The sequence below is a fragment of the Arachis stenosperma genome, chromosome 4, assembly GCF_014773155.1.
Source record: "Arachis stenosperma cultivar V10309 chromosome 4, arast.V10309.gnm1.PFL2, whole genome shotgun sequence".
NCBI lineage: Eukaryota > Viridiplantae > Streptophyta > Magnoliopsida > Fabales > Fabaceae > Arachis > Arachis stenosperma.
In genome coordinates, this window is record NC_080380.1 from 91290566 (window position 1) to 91308864 (window position 18299).

Here is an 18299-nt window from a genome sequence, read left to right on the forward strand (position 1 = left end):
GTTCATTGGAAAAAAATAAAGAAAAATGATATATTGATGAAATTGTCACTAAATATATTTTTAATTTAATTAATTGAATGTAAAATAAGTTAAAAATATATATTTTTTAAATGAATAGAACAATAAATAAGACAATTTTAATACTAGTATAAGCTAAATTTAATTGCTCAAGTAAATACTACTGTAATAATATTAATAAAAATTTGTGCAAGAATAATATTATTTATATTTTAATTTTATCAACTAAACTCATTTCAAAGTATAAATATTAAATTTAATGTGCTAAATTTTTAAGGATGAAATAAAATTTCACAATAAATTAATTTTATCTGATATTTATTAATTAAAAAAATAAATTTATTAAAATCTTTTTCAATAAATTAATTAATGATAAACCTTAGGAAAAAAAGCTAATCTCATCGTTCTTAGCTTGTTAACTAAATTATGATATAGGATAGTAGTATAGATAATTTTATGATCAGAATTTATCAAGAAATAACTTAGAAATTAACAATAAATAAATAATAAGAGTTGATAGAAAAAATAAATAATAAATTTTGTGCATAGCTAACGTTATTGGTGAAAAATATTTATTAAAAAAAATAAAATATTAAGTCATTATTGGTGAAAGACTTATGTAGGCTTACTTCATTAAAATTTTTACTTTTTAAAAATAATTTATAAAAGTTAGTTTTTAAAAGATAGCTTTTTAAAAAAGTGTAACATTTATGTTTGGTAAATCAAATTAAAAATAACCTTTAATAAACATAAGTAATAACAATTACATTTAGTAAAATAACTTTTAAAATTTAAAAAAACTATAAAAGACATAAATTTAAGCGTTAAATTTGAAAATTCGTTAATACATGAGGTTATATTAGACTTTTAAATTTTAAAAAGTATAAGCCAACTTTAAAAAGCTCTACTTTAGTTGTTTTCAAAAAAGTTTCTTGATCTTTTAAAAGTTGCAAACACAAGTACATACTCTTTTTGATTTACCAAATACAAAATGAAGAGTTTATGCTTTTAAAAATCACAAACACCTCTTCAAACAATTTTACCAAACCAAATCGTAGTCAAATTTAAAAAATAACTAGAATTATAAACTCACGAATTTTGTAAAGCTATAATAAATTAATTTTTGTGTATATAAGAAACCATTTAATAAAAAAATTCAAAATAAATATTAAATCTATTTTATTTTATTAACTAATTGTTTACACTTGTAAGTAGTTAAAGATAATTACTTATGCTACTTATAATTGATTAGATAAAAAATTTTAGAATCATAATTGTTCTAAATCAATATTCTTTTGTTTGAGTCATTTTTCCTATTTTATTTTATAATAAAATTTAGTTTAACATTTTAAAAAATAATGATAATTCTTATCAAAGAAATAAATGAGTACATATGAACTTTTTCGTTGTGATTTTTTAGAATCTGTTTAAAATAATCATCTTTTAATTTATATTGCAATAAGTATTATTATTAATATTTTTTTCATACCCTATGATAATTAAGAAAAGTAAACGAAACGAAAAGGATCTTAATTAATGTTAGTAAATTAAAGATAGATGGACGAAAAAAATATTAAATAAAAAAATATATCAATTTTACTATTAAGATGTATGTGCAATAATTTTTACTTATATTATGTGTTAGTTTTTCAAGATAATAATATTTAGTTTCACCTTTAATATATTATAAATAAATAGATAAACAAAATCAAAGAAATAGAAAATTTACAAATTAAAGAATGAAAAAAAATCATTTTTAATATACTAATTGTTTACACTTGTAAGTAGTTAAAGATAATTACTTATGCTACTTATAATTGATTCCATTCCAATGTCGTCTGATTGGAGAGGAACTATACCTTACTAGTAAATTCACAGCAAATGATATATCAGGTCGTGTATTATTAGCAAGATACATTAGCGCTCCAATGGCACTAAGATATGGTACTTCAGGACCAAGGATATCTTCATTCTCTTCTTTAGGACGGAATTGATCATTTTCCACATCCAAAGATCTTACGATCATTTGGGTACTCAAGGGATGTGACTTATCCATATAAAACCTTTTCAAGATTTTCTCTGTGTATGTTGCTTAATGAATAAAGATCTCATTTTTTGTATGCTCGATCTGCAGGCCGAGATAAAATTTAGTACTTCCAAGATCTTTCATTTCAAACTCTTCTTTCAGAATTTTTATAATTGTTGGAATCTCTTCAGGAGTTCCAATGATATTTAAATCATCAACGTACACAGGAATTATAATGAATCCAGATGTAGTTTTCTTTATAAAAACACATGGACAGATATCATCATTCTTAAATCCGTTTTTGGCCAGATACTCAGTAAGATGATTATACCACATTCGTCCATATTGCTTTAGACCATATAAAGATCTTTGCAATTTGACTGAGTATAACCCTTGCGAATATTCATTGGATGGTTTGGATATCTTCAGTCCTTCAGGGACTTTCATATAGATATCACGATCTAATGAGCCGTATAAGTAGAATGTTACCACATCCATTAAATGCATATGCAGTTTATGATATGCAGGTAAACTGACCAAATAATGCAATGTTATCACATCCACTATAGGGAAATACGTTTCTTCATAATCTATACCGGGCCTTTGTGAAAAACCTTGTGTCACAAGTCAGGCTTTGTAGCACACAACTTCATTTTTCTCATTTCATTTTCTCACAAATAAACACCGGTATCCAACAGGTTTTACATCTTCTGGTGTACGGACTACAGGTTCAAAGACTTCACGTTTTGCAAGTGAGTCTAATTCAGCCTTCATGACTTCTTTCTATTTTGGCCAATCATTCCTTTGTTGACATTCTTCGACTGATTTTGGCTCAAGATCCTTACATTCATGCATGATATTTAATGCCACATTATATGCAAATATTTCATTGACAATTGTCTTATTTCGGTCTCATTTCTCTCCTGTAAAGACATAATTTATCGAGATCTCGTCATTTTCACAATTTTCAGGAACCTGAACGTCTTCTAGCGTTAAAACTATATCAGAATTTTGGATAACTGCAGGTGTCTCTATTATGTCTTTTTCAACAGGAATATTATTTAACACTTTTCTCTTTCGATAACTTTTGTCTTTGGAACCGACAGGCCTACCACGCTTCTGGCGTGTATTTGCTTTGGTGGCAATTTGTCCAATTGGGACATCAATTCGAAATGGGGCATTTTCTGCTGGTATATACGACTTGGTTATCCTCTTTGTATCAGAAAATGTATCAGACAATTCATTTGCTATTCTTTGTAAATGTATAATCTTTTGAACTTCTAGTTCACATTGCCCTAATTGAGGATCTAAATGCATCAATGATGATGCATTCCAATTAAGTTCCTTTTCAGGAAGCTTATTCTCTCCCCTAATGTTGGAAATTTTGATTCATCAAAATGACAATCCGCAAATCGGGCTTTAAATACATCTCCAGTTTGTATCTAAAGATACCTCACTATAGAGGGATAATCATATCCAACATATATCCCCAATTTTCTTTAGGGTCCAATTTTAGTGCGATTAGGTGGTGCAATGGGAACATATATCGCACACCCAAATATCCTTAAATGGGAAACACTTGGCTGCTGACCAAAAGCTAATTGCATAGGAGAAAATTGATGGTAACTCGTTGGCCTCAAACGAATAAGTGCTGCGGCATGTAAAATAGCATGCCCCTAAACCGAGGTTGGGAGATTTGTTCTCATAAGTAAGGGTTTAGCAATTAATTAGAGGCGTTTAATAAGTGATTCTACTAACCCATTTTGTGTGTGAACATAAGCTACTGGATGTTCAACACTTATTCCATTAGCCATACAATAAGCGTCAAATGCTTGGCAAGTAAATTCACCAGCATTATCAAGATGAATTGCTTTGATTGGATTTTCTAAAAATTGTGCTTTTAATCGAATAATTTGAGCCAGTAATCTCGCAAACACCAAGTTGCGAAAAGATAATAAGCACACATGTGACCATCTCAAAGATGCGTCTATCAGGACCATAAAATATCTAAAAGATCCACATAGTGGATGAATAGGTCCACATATACCACCTTGAATCCTTTCTAGGAATTCAGGGGACTCAAATCCAATCTTTACTGGTGATGGCCTTAAAATTAACTTTCTCTGAGAACATGCAGCACAACAAAATTCACTAGATTTAAGAATCTTCTGGTTCTTTAGTGAATGTCCATGAGAGTTTTCAATAATTCTCCTCATCATGGTTGTTCCCGGATAACCCAATCTATCATGCCAAGTTATGAATTCATTTAGGCTAGTAAACTTTTGGTTTACAATGACATGTGATTCAATTGCACTAATCTTAGTATAATACAATCCAGATGAAAGTGAGGGTAATTTTCTAATATAACTTTTTTTATTTAAATCATGAGTTGTGATACATAAATACTCATGATTTCCCTCATTCATTGTTTCAATATGATATCCATTTCGGCGAATATCTTTGAAACTCAACAAGTTCCTCAAAGACTTGGTAGATAATAGTGCATTATTTATTACAAATTTTGTTCCTCCAAGAAACAAAATTATAGCTCTTCCGAAGCCTTCTATCACATTGTCTGAGCCAATAATAGTATTAACATACTTTTATTTTGGCACAAGATGGGTAAAATATATATTACTTTTAAGAATAGTGTGCGAACTTGTACTATCCGCAAGACAAATATCTTCAGAATATGTCCTTGCCATTTTTCTTCAAACACAAATGATAATAATTATAAAATGAGTAAAAATACATGCATAGTAAAATTATTCACATGAATACTTAACTAACACACACATATCAAACTATTCCATCATTGATCAAATGGCCAATATTTCCTTCAAAATCCTTAAAGAAATTAGATACATCATAATGCGTGGTGAAATTTTTATCATTTGAAACAAAATTTGTTTCCTTTCCTTTGTCATCCCTTTTCAAGGATGCTTGATAAAGATCAATTAGGTGCCTTGGGGTACGACAGGTACGTGATCAATGGCCCTTTCAACCACAACCGAAGCATTTATCCTCAATTGATTTACTTTACCCATTGTTTCTTTCTTTATCACACTTCTGGTGAGATCTTTTGTGAACATAATTTCTTTTTCTTCCATAATTTTTCTCGTTACTAAAACTTTGCTATTTACCTCTTCTGGGGTAATGATTTGCTGCATTTACTTCAGGAAATAGGGCGACACCAGCTGGGCGCGCTTCATGATTTCTCAAAAGTAACTCATTGTTGCGTTCAACAATAAGAAAGCAAGAAATTAACTCAGAATATTTTTAAATTCTTTTTCTCGATACTGCTGCTGCAGGAGCACATTCGAGACATGAAAGATCGAGAAAATTTTCTCTAACATATCGGGCTTGAGGAAGTATCACCGTCTTTTGATGATTGTACCTTTCTTCAAGGTCTTTCCACAGATCTGCAGGATCTTTTAATGTGGGATATTCATTTTTCAATTATACGTCAAGATGACAACGAAGGAAAATTATGGCTTTGGCTTTATCCTTCTGGGATATATTATCTTCAACATGGATTTCAGCATCTATATCCATGATAAATAATTATTTTCAAATATATCAAGAGCATTAAATTCAAGATGAGAGAGCTACAACATAATGAAAATTTGTTACCTAAAGTCTTCCTAAAATTTGATCAGAGTCTCGTGCTGATAATGTGTAAAATAAATAAAAGATATACTAAATATAAAATAAAGATGTGTAAATAAAAGACTCTAGTATTAATATAATTAGTTCAATAGAAATTATTCATATATTTATAAGTAGTAACAAAAGAAAGAGAGAGAGAGAAACTATTCGTAGAGAATAAAGAGAAAGAGAGAAAATTTTTATTGATTGTGTGTATATATGATTTTAGATCATGCCCTATTTATACATGCATAAAGAATTTGTTTTTCAACCTTCATTTAATATGATTCTCTTGAAAATAGGCATTTACATCCTTCATTCTTATCACAACAATTTGCAACTTAATCGTAGATAAAACATTAAAATTCCAATAAAGTAAGTGGAACACATGAAAACTTTCCTATAGGATGAATGTGCTCATTTTTTTGCTTTTTCTTCTTTCGGTAATGTGCTTTAATATATGCTTTTTATAAAAGTTAATTGTTTTATTTTATCGTTGATCGTAGAAACGCAGAAAAGTATAAAATGAATTTCAAAACAAAAAAGATAATTAAAAATAATGTAATTTTGAAAACTATTTTTAGTCAAGACAAAAAAGATCACTTATATTTTGTGTAAAAGGAAAATAGGTATACTCCAAGAACAGAATAATGGATATCGTATAACATTTGATTGTAGGGAAAACTTTCCTAGTTGAATTTTATAGAGTTTAGATCTATCAATGAAGAAAATATTCTTCTTGCACTTAAAATAGCCAAACATTTTCATTGTTAAATAAACATAAAAAAATATCATAAAAAATAAAAACAAAAAGAAAGAAAAGTTTATTTCCAAATTAATTTGGAAATAAAAGGAAAAGAACCTCAGACTAAGACAAGAAAGAGAAATAATGATAAAGCATTGCGCGATGAGACATAAGAAGAGGAAAGTGAGTGACGGGAAGACGATTATGATAGTGAGACTCGGAAAGTGAGTGACGGGAAGACTAATGCTATGTAACTATGCTATGTTAATTTGTGACTTAAATTTTCTAAAAAAAAGTGCGTGCGGGTGTGTATTTTTTTAATCTCATTTTTGGACATTAATTTTTAATCTTTTATTGACACCTTCTTAATTTTCCATGGTTTTGAAAATCGGATTAGATTAGTCGGTCGGATCAGTTCAACCATGAATCGGTAGTTATAACGATTTGGTTTACATGTAAAAACTGTTCTGATAAAAATTGGCAAAAAATCTCTGAATTAGGAGTGTTCGTGGTGCAATTTGATTCAATTTTTGAGAGAAAAGTCATCCGATCCAATCGTTTAATTAAAGTGCAGTTCGGTTTGGTTCGATTTTTTTATCGAGGCCATCCGAACCAAATCAAACCAATTAAATTCGGTTTGGTTTGATTCGATTTGTTCGGTTTTTTCAATCAATTTAAAAAAATATTATCATACTATTCCACAAAGTCATAACATTGAAATCAACAAACACAAATATACAATAGCTAACAAAGTCTTGATCCAATGAAATTTAACGACAAAATGAATTTAAATACGACAATTAAAGAAGTTTAAAAGTTCAATAGTCAACACAAGTACACAACTAAAAATAAATATAAATTTCCATCGAAAGATAACCAAGTTATGGTGTCTTCTCCAACAAAACAACTAAACTTCTTTATGCAAACCAACCTAAAATCAAAAAGCAGTTACATAATAAGAACAATAGTAGTAATAATAATATAGCACTAGTAGAAAAGAGTAGAAACACAACAACAAATAAATTAAACAATGATCAAGAGCAGAAACACAACAACAAATAAAGAGCAACACATAATAATAGAGGTAAATACCAAATCGGTACTTGAAAGATTCTAGCACTGACAAAATAGTACCTAACTTTTGTTATTGACAAAATAGTCCCTAAAAAATTTTAAAATTTGATAAGCGTGTCCCCGAGCTCGCTGGAGCAAATCTTTGGCAAGCACATTGCTGACATATCCACCGTATTCTGGTGACATGGCAAACCATTCTCCAAACCTTAATCCTTTCCTTCCAACGTAGACTCCCTCTCCATCTCCCTCCCCATCGCAGTCCTCCCCCTACCCAATGCAACCCCCTCCCTCTTTCTCCCCATCGCATCCCCCATTTCCTCTCCCTCCCATCACACCCCCTTCCCAATGCACATTCCCCCCTCTTTCTCCCTCCCCATCACAGCCCCCTCCCCAACGTACACTCTCCCTCTCTCCCTCAACAACACCACTCGCAGCAACAATCACCTCAACATCAACAACAACAACAACAACAGTCCCAACACACATTTCCCTCTCTCTCCCCATCACAGCAACAATCTCAACAGCAATAGTAACCTCAACTGTAAGAGCACCATCAAAGACCACCGCCACCACCATCGGAGCTAGAACAAGACGTAGAATAGTCGCATCCCCTCAGCTCCTCAGCCTTTCTCTCTTTCTCTCTTTATATTTATATATGCATGTTACGTGTTTGTGTAAATATTTGTGTGTGTGTGAATGGATATTGTTATTGTTATTGTTATGGCCCTCCGAGAAGAGAAGAAAGGAAGGAGGGAAAAGAGAGAAGGAGGAACAAGCAAAGTTAGGTTATGAATGTACAGGTTCTTCTGTTAGTTTTATTTGGGATTCTAATGGTGTTGTTTTTGCTGTTATTGTTGCTTTTGTTGCTGCAATTAGGGAGGTAGAGGAAAAGGGGAGTGTGCATTGAAGAAGGGGCTGCGATGGAGAGGGAGAGGGAAGGGGGCTGCGATGGGGAAGGAGTGTGCATTGGGTAGGAGAAGGGCTGCGATAGAGAGAGAGGAAGGGGGAGTGTGCGTTGGGGAGGGAGAGGGAAGGGGGCTACGATGGAGAGGGAGATGGAGGGGGAGTCTGCGTTGGGAGAAAGGGATTGGGTTTGGGGCATGGTTTGCCAGGTCACCAGAATACGGTAGCTATGTCAGCATTGTGCTTGCCGGAGATTTGCTCCGACGAGCTCGAGGACACACTTGTCAAATTTTAAAATCTTTTAGGGACTATTTTGTCAATAACAAAAGTTAGGTACTATTTTGTTAGCACCAGAATCTTTCGGGTATAGATTTGATATTTACCTCCATAAAAATAATAATATAGCAATAGTACAAAATCAAGTGCAGAAACACAACAAATAAATTAAAGCCAGAACAACAAATAAATTGAACAATGATCAGTGAACCAGCAATCAAAATAATGAATCAATAACAATGAAATCAATGAATTAATAACAAATAAAACAATAAAACAATAAATTTTCCTAATAAACAACGAAACACAAATAAAATAATGAATTGAACCAGCAATAAAAATACAACCAGCAACAATGAAATCAATGAATCAATAACAAGTAAAATAATAAAACAAATTACTTAATTCATGTATTATTGTTGCAATATCTTTGAAACTAGAACAAGATGGATGGATGTTCTGTTATGCTCAATAACTGTCTAATCTATATCAACTACTTATTTGTTCTTATAATTATGCATTATGAGTTTGGATCAAAGAACACCTAAATCATAGTATTATTATGTTAACCATAAACAACTACCCTCTGTTGGCTCTCTACCCTTTTTTATGTTGAATCTTTCCTCTTCTAGTTAATAGAAGAATCTAACAATGATGAAGCTAGTTTGGAGACTAAAGATCGATATGAAAAACATTTAAATAATTACATACCTAACTCAGAGGCTCGGGCTCCATGTCTCGATGGTGCTGTGTTGGGTGGCTCGGTGCTGCAGGTGGCCAAAAATGGTGTTGGGGGTGGTGCCGATGTATGTCGACGACCGTGACTCCGTGAAGGTTGTGCTAGCTAGGGCCCGATGGTGGTGTCCGCGAGGAGGAAAGGTTCAATGGCACTGTGAAGAAGGCTTTGACGGCGCTGGGAAAAAGGCTTCTGCGTCGCTGTCAGGTGGTGGGAGGAAGGGCTTCGAGCTCGAGACTGAGCATGCGAGAGTGCGAGATAGAGAGAATAGAGCTAGGTTTACATTTAGGGCAATTAGGTATTTGGGGGTGGAGGTATTAGGTCACGAGTCAGGACACTCAGGAGACAGGAGTCATGTTTTGGGGGTGGGGTGGGGGGGTTGGTTTTTTAAGGCTTTTAACATACCGGTTCGGTTCGGTTGGAGTTTTCATGATCAAAACCAAAAACTAAACCGAACCGCAATAAAAATAGCAAAATGTATTTTTTTGTTTTTTTGGTTTTTAGTTTGTTCGGTTTTCAATTTTTTGGTTTGGTTGGTTAGTTTAGGTAGGTCCAGATTAGTTTTGAACACCCTTACTCTGAACCAATTGAAAACTGGCCGGTTGAACCGAAACTGGAATCGGCTAGTTTGAAGGAAACGACACCGTTTCAAAAAAGAAAAGTCCCCTTAAAACCTTCACTCTCTTGTCTCTTTACGTGACCCCAACCCGTTCCTTCCTGAATCAGAAAGCAACCCTAGCCTCCAAATTCTAAAGGCTCAAATAATAACCCTATCCTCTACCACCGCCATTGTCTTCGTCGACAAGCTTCACCGTGGTAGCCTTCGTCTTCGACTCACTATCGTTGTCTTCATCTACCACTCTGCCCTCTGGTCGCCATCATCCTCGTCTACCCTCTGGTTGTCGTCGCCATCGTCTACTCGGTGAAGGTCAGTGCTGAGTGCTAGTGTTGTCTCTTTTTAGCGCCACAACACCGCCGTTGTGCTTGTTCACGGGATCATGGTGGAGCACACCCGAAGAACCACTAGCACCACCCTCGTTCATTGTGCCACCACCGTTCATCGCACCTCCGTCCTTGTTGGCATTCACCGAGGCACCGACCTTGGTGCCATTGCTTCGCTCCGCTGTGCAACAACAGATCCACAGTGAGTTTTGCTCAATTGAATTTTTTAGGTCTAAACTTTCAATGTGCAATTCTATTATTTCTTCCACTGCATTTCTGAATTTTAAATTTTTGCATGAAGTTTTTTAGTTGATGCAATTGGTTCTGTTGTTGCCGAATTTGTGTTGCCGCTTTATTACTAATTTGTAATCATATAATTTCTATTGTTGCCGATTTTTCATCTAAAATTGTGGTTAGTAATTGCTGAATTGTTGCTTAATTCTGGCAAGATTGAAGGCATATCTAGTTAGCTATGATTGAACCATCTTTGACCTTTTCCTTCCATAACTTGAATCATTGAATGATTAGCTATGATTCCATTCTTTATCTAGTTGTTCTGAACTCTATATTCTTGATGTTGTTGAATCATTGAATGCTTTTTTTGGGTTAATTTTTGGAAAAATGTAATTAATTTTTGTTAAAATTATGCTAAGATTTTGCTAAAATTGTGATCGGATAAAAATCTTGTTAACTTTATTAAAATTATATTTAAAATTTTGTTAAAATTTTGTCAGAGCTTTTATTTGTTCATTATGATCAGTCTTTTGTTAGAGAAGAAATAAATTTGTCATATTTTTTAATGAAGAAATAGATGAATTGAATTAACTCAATTAACTAAATAAGTAGTTGAATGAATATTTGTTATTGGTTTGGTTAATTCAATAAATTTTTGTTTGTTTCTTGTGACTATCTTAATGAGTTCAATAGTGATATAATAACTAATGAATGACAAATTGTTAATAATTGATGAGATAGTATTGAGTTAAGAAATTAACTAAATTAATTTAATGATGACAAACATTATTTTTAGTGGGTTAAACACTCAATTAGTTTTTAATTGAATTTGATTAAGTGTTACAGGCCAAAGAAAAACAAAGCAGCAGCCCAATTGGATGGAAAATAAAACCAAGGCTGGTGCGCTACAAAACAATAACGGCCCAAAGGAATCAAAGTAATGAAATCAGATGGGCCAAATAAATCAAACGGGCTGAATGAATCATGACCGACTGGTGCGCGAAATTGTGATTCACTACACAACTTTGCACAACTAACCAGCAAGTGCACTGGGTCGTCCAAGTAATACCTTACGCGAGTAAGGGTCGATCCCACGGAGATTGTTGGTATGAAGCAAGCTATGGTCACCTTGTAGATCTCAGTCAGGCAGACTCAAATGGGTATAGATGATGAATAAAGCATAAAGATAAAGATAGAGATACTTATGTATATCATTGATGAGAGCTTCAGATAAGCGTATGAAGATGCCTTCCCTTCCGTCTCTCTGCTTTCCTACAGTCTTCATCCAATCCTTCTTACTCCTTTCCATGGCAAGCTCATGTAGGGTTTCACCGTTGTCAGTGGCTACCTCCCATCCTCTCAGTGAAAACGTCGCCTATGCTCTGTCACAGCATGGGTAATCAGCTGTCGGTTCTCGGTCAGGCCGGAATAAAATCCATCGATTCTTTTGCGTCTGTCACTAACGCCCCGCCTGCTAGGAGTTTGAAGCACGTCACAGTCATTCAATCATTGAATCCTACTCAGAATACCACAGACAAGGTTAGACCTTCCGGATTCTCTTGAATGCCGCCATCAGTTCTCGCCTATACCACGAAGACTCTGATCTCACGGAATGGCTGGCTCGTTTGTCAGGCGAGCACTCGTTTGTCAGGCGATCAACCATGCATCGTGTATCAGGAATCCAAGAGATATTCACTAAGCCTTGATTGCTTGTAGAACAAAAGTGGTTGTCAGTCACCTTGTTCATGAGTGAGAATGATGATGAGTGTCACGGATCATCACATTCATCAAGTTGAAGAACAGGTGATATCTTGGAACAAGAACAAGCGGAATTGAATAGAAGAACAATAGTAATTGCATTAATACTCGAGGTACAGCAGAGCTCCACACCTTAATCTATGGTGTGTAGAAACTCCACCGTTGAAAATACATAAGAACAAGGTCTAGGCATGGCCGTGAGGCCAGCCTCCCAAATGATCTAAGAACTAGATGTCCCAAGATGATCTAGAGATCTAAAGTGATCAAAAGATGAAAATACAATAGTAAAAGGTCCTACTTATAGAAAACTAGTAGCCTAAGGTGTACAGAGATGAGTAAATGACATAAAAATCCACTTCCGGGCCCACTTGGTGTGTGCTTGGGCTGAGAAATGAAGCATTTTCGTGTAGAGACTCTCCTTGGAGTTAAACGCCAGCTTTTATGGCAGTTTTGGCGTTTAACTCCCATTTTGGTGCCAGTTCCGGCGTTTAACGCTGGAATTCCTGAGGGTGACGTTGAACGCCGGTTTGGGCCATCAAATCTTGGGCAAAGTATGGACTATCATATATTGCTGGAAAGCCCAGGATGTCTACTTTCCAACGCCGTTGAGAGCGCGCCAATTGGGCTTCTGTAGCTCCAGAAAATCCACTTTGAGTGCAGGGAGGTCAGAATCCAACAGCATCTGCAGTCCTTTTCAGTCTCTGGATCAGATTTTTGCTCAGGTCCCTCAATTTCAGCCAGAAAATACCTGAAATCACAGAAAAACACACAAACTCATAGTAAAGTCCAGAAAAGTGAATTTTAACTAAAAACTAATAAAAATATACTAAAAACTAACTAGATCATACTAAAAATATACTAAAAACAATGCCAAAAAGCGTACAAATTATCCGCTCATCACAACACCAAACTTAAATTGTTGCTTGTCCCCAAGCAACTGAAGATCAAATAGGATAAAAAGAAGAGAATATGCAATGAATTCCAAAAACATCTATGAAGATCAGTATTAATTAGATGAGCGGGGCTTTTAGCTTTTTGCCTCTGAACAGTTTTGGCATCTCACTCTATCCTTTGAAATTCAGAATGATTGGCTTCTTTAGGAACTCAGAACCCAGATAGTGTTATTGATTCTCCTAGTTAAGTATGATGATTCTTGAACACAGCTACTTATTGAGTCTTGGCCGTGGCCCAAAGCACTCTGTCTTCCAGTATTACCACCGGATACATACATGCCACAGACACATAATTGGGTGAACCTTTTCAGATTGTGATTCAGCTTTGCTAAAGTCCCCAATTAGAGGTGTCCAGGGTTCTTAAGCATACTCTTATTGCCTTGGATCACAACTTTATTTCTTTCTTTTTCTTTCTTTTTCTCTTTTTTTTTTGTTTTTTTTTTCACTTGCTTTCTTCTCTTTTTTTTTTCTTTTTGTATTCACTGCTTTTTCTTGCTTCAAGAATCATTTTTATGATTTTTCAGATCCTCAATAACATGTCTCCTTTTTCATCATTCTTTCAAGAGCCAACATTCATGAACCACAAATTCAAAAGACATATGCACTGTTCAAGCATACATTCAGAGAACAAAAGTGTTGCCACCACATCAAAATAATTAAACTGCTATAAAATTCAAAATTCATGCAATTCTATTCTTTTTCAATTAAGAACATTTGTTTAAGAAAGGTGATGGATTCATAGGACACTCATAACTTTAAGGCATAGACACTAATGATCATAAGACACAAACATAGATAAACATAAGCACTAAAATTCGAAAAACAAGAAAATAAAGAACAAGGAGATTAAAGAACGGGTCCACCTTAGTGATGGCGGCTTGTTCTTCCTCTTGAGAGTCTTATGGAGTGCTTGAGCTCCTCAATGTCTCTTCCTTGTCTTTGTTGCTCCTCTCTCATGATTCTTTGATCTTCTCTAATTTCATGGAGGAGAATGGAGTGTTCTTGGTGCTCCACCCTTAGTTGTCCCATGTTGGAACTCAATTCTCCTAGGGAGGTATTCAGTTGCTCCCAGTAGTCTTGTGGAGGAAAGTGCATCCCTTGAGGTATCTCAGGGATTTCATGATGAGTGGGGTCTCTTGTGTGCTCCATCCTCTTCTTAGTGATGGGCTTGTCCTCATCAATAGGGGTGTCTCCCTCTATGTCAACTCCAACTGAATAACAGAGGTGACAAATGAGATGAGGGAAGGCTAACCTTGCCAAGGTGGAAGACTTGTCCGCCACCTTGTAGAGTTCTTGAGCTATGACCTCATGAACTTCCACTTCTTCTCCAATCATGATGCTATGAATCATGATGGCTCGGTCTAGAGTAACTTCGGACCGGTTGCTAGTGGGAATGATTGAGCGTTGAATAAACTCTAACCATCCTCTAGCCATGGGCTTGAGGTCATGCCTTCTCAATTGAACCGGCTTCCCTCTTGAATCTCTCTTCCATTGTGCGCCCTCTTCACATATGACTGTGAGGACTTGGTCCAACCTTTGATCAAAGTTGACCCTTCTAGTGTAAGGATGTTCATCTCCTTGCATCATGGGCAAGTTGAATGCTACCCTTACATTTTCCGGACTAAAATCCAAGTATTTCCCCCGAACCATAGTAAGATAATTCTTTGGATCCGGGTTCACACTTTGATCATGGTTCTTGGTGATCCATGCATTGGCATAGAACTCTTGAACCATCAAGATTCCGACTTGTTGAATGGGGTTGGTAAGCACTTCCCAACCTCTTCTTCGGATCTCATGGCGGATCTCCGGATATTCACCCTTTTTGAGTGAAAAGGGGACCTCGGGGATCACCTTCTTCAAGGCCACAACTTCATAGAAGTGGTCTTGATACACCCTTGAGATGAATCTATCTATCTCCCATGACTCGGAGGTGGAAGCTTTTGCCTTCCCTTTCCTCTTTCTAGAGGTTTCTCCGGCCTTGTATGCCATAAATGGTTATGGAAAAACGAAAAAGCAACGCTTTTACCACACCAAACTTAAAAGGTTTGCTCGTCCTCGAGCAAAAGAAGAAAGAAGAGAGTAGAAGAAGAAGAAATGAGGAAGAAGGGAGTGGCTTATGTATTCGGCCAAGGAGGGGAGAAGTGGTGTTTAGGTTGTGTGAAAATGAAGGAGTGAAGAAGGGTATTTATAGGAGAGAGGGGGGTTAGGGTTCGGCCATTATGGGTGGGTTTGGGAGGGAAAGTGGTTTGAATTTAAAGGGTGAGGTAGGTGGGGATTTATGAAGGATGGATGTGAGTGGTGAAGAGAAATATGGGAGTTGATAGGTGAAGGGTTTTTAGGGAAGAGGTATTGAGGTGATTGGTGAATGGGTGAAGAAGAAGAGAGAGAGTGGTGGGTTGGTGGGGATCCTGTGGGGTCCACAGATCCTGAGGTGTCAAGGAAAAGTCATCCCTGCACCAAATGGCACTCAAAATCACGTTTTGAGCCATTTCTGGCGTTAAACGCCGGGCTGGTGCCCATTCCTGGCGTTTAACGCCAGGTTCTTGCCCTTTTCTGGCGTTTAACGCCAGTCTGGTGCCCCTTTCTGGCGTTAAACGCCCAGAATGGTGCCAGACTGGGCGTTAAACGCCCAACTGCTAGCCTCACTGGCGTTTAAACGCCAGTGGGTTCTTCCTCCAGGGTGTGCTATTTTTCTTCCTGTTTTTCATTCTGTTTTTGCTTCTTCAATTGATTTTGTGTCTTCTTATGATCATCAACCTACAAAATAAGATAAAATAACAAAGGAAAATATATAAAATATAACATTGGGTTGCCTCCCAACAAGCGCTTCTTTAATGTCAGTAGCTTGACAGAGGGCTCTCATGGAGCCTCATATTTTCTCAGAGCAATGTTGGAACCTCCCAACACCAAACTTAGAGTTTGAATGTGGGGGTTCAACACCAAACTTAGAGTTTGGTTGTGGCCTCCCAACACCAAACTTAGAGTTTGACTGTGGGGGCTCTGTTTGACTTTGATTTGAGAGAAGCTCTTCATGCTTCTTCTCCATGGTGACAGAGGGATATCCTTGAGCCTTAAACACAAAGGATTCTTCATTCACTTGAATGATCAGTTCACCTCCATCAACATCAATCACAGCCTTTGCTGTGGCTAGGAAGGGTCTGCCAAGGATGATAGATTCATCCATGCACTTCTCAGTCTCTAGGACTATGAAATCAGTAGGGATGTAATGGTCTTCAATCTTCACCAAAACATCCTCTACAAGTCCATGAGCTTGTTTTCTTGAGTTGTCTGCCATCTCTAGTGAGATTCTTGCAGCTTGTACCTCAAAGATCCCTAGCTTCTCCATTACAGAGAGAGGCATGAGGTTTACACTTGACCCTAAGTCACACAGAGCCTTTTTGAAGGTCATGGTGCCTATGGTACAAGGTATGGAAAACTTCCCAGGATCTTGTCTCTTTTGAGGTAATTTCTGCCTAGACAAGTCATCCAGTTCTTTGGTGAGCAAAGGGGGTTCATCCTCCCAGGTCTCATTTCCAAATAACTTGTCATTTAGCTTCATGATTGCTCCAAGGTATTTAGCAACTTGCTCTTCAGTGACATACTCATCCTCTTCAGAGGAAGAATACTCATCAGAGCTCATGAAAGGCAGAAGTAAGTCCAATGGAATCTCTATGGTCTCATTTTGAGCCTCAGATTCCCATGGTTCCTCATTGGGGAACTCTGTGGAGGCTAGTGCACGCCCATTGAGGCATTCCTCAGTGGCGTCCACTTCCTCTCTTTCCTCTCCAGATTCGGCCATGGTTATGGCTTTGCACTCTCCTTTTGGATTTTCTTCTGTATTGCTTGGAAGAGTACTTGGAGGGAGTTCAGTAATTTTCTTGCTCAGCTGTCCCACTTGTGCCTCCAAATTCCTAATGGAGGACCTTGTTTCAGTCATGAAACTTTGAGTGGTTTTGATTAGATCAGAGACCATGGTTGCTAAGTTAGAGGGGTTCTGCTTAGAATTCTCTGTCTGTTGCTGAGAAGATGATGGAAAAGGCTTGCCATTGCTAAACCTGTTTCTTCCACCATTATTGTTATTGAAACCTTGTTGAGGTCTCTCTTGATTCTTCCATGAGAAATTTGGGTGATTTGTCCATGAAGAATTATAGGTGTTTCCATAGGGCTCTCCTAGGTAATTCACCTCTTCCATTGAAGGGTTCTCAGGATCATAGGCTTCTTCTTCAGATGAAGCATCCTTAGTACTGCTTGGTGCATTTTGCATTCCAGACAGACTTTGAGAAATCAAATTGACTTGTTGTGTCAATATCTTGTTCTGAGCCAAAATGGCATTCAGAGCATCAATCTCAAGAACTCCTTTCTTCTGACTTGTCCCATTGTTCACAGGATTCCTTTCAGAAGTGTACATGAATTGGTTATTTGCAACCATTTCAATGAGCTCTTGAGCCTCTGTAGGCGTCTTCTTCAGATGAAGAGATCCTCCAGCAGAGCTATCCAAAGACATCTTGGATAGTTCAGAGAGACCATCATAGAAAATACCTATGATGCTCCATTCAGAAAGCATGTCTGAGGGACACTTTCTGATTAATTGTTTGTATCTTTCCCAAGCTTCATAGAGGGATTCACCATCCTTCTGTCTGAAGGTTTGGACTTCCACTCTAAGCTTACTCAATTTTTGAGGTGGAAAGAACTTTGCCAAGAAGGCATTGACTAGCTTTTCCCATGAGTCCAGGCTTTCTTTAGGTTGAGAGTCCAACCATGTTCTAGCTCTGTCTCTTACAGCAAAAGGGAATAGCATAAGTCTGTAGACCTCAGGGTCAACCCCATTAGTCTTGACTGTGTCACAGATTTGCAAGAACTCAGCTAAAAACTGATGAGGATCTTCCAATGGAAGTCCATGGAACTTGCAATTCTGTTGCATTAGAGAAACTAACTGAGGCTTAAGCTCAAAGTTGTTTGCTCCAATGGCAGGGATAGAGATGCTTC

At 36.3% G+C, this 18299-nt stretch overlaps 1 non-coding gene across 1 annotated transcript; it reads left to right on the forward strand.

Annotated features, from left to right (window-relative positions):
- The first annotated feature begins 17871 nt into the window (after positions 1 to 17871).
- Positions 17872 to 17979, forward strand: LOC130977675 (small nucleolar RNA R71). The gene has a single exon (XR_009085358.1). It is a non-coding gene; the product is annotated as a small nucleolar RNA R71 (small nucleolar RNA).
- The last annotated feature ends 320 nt before the right edge of the window (positions 17980 to 18299 follow it).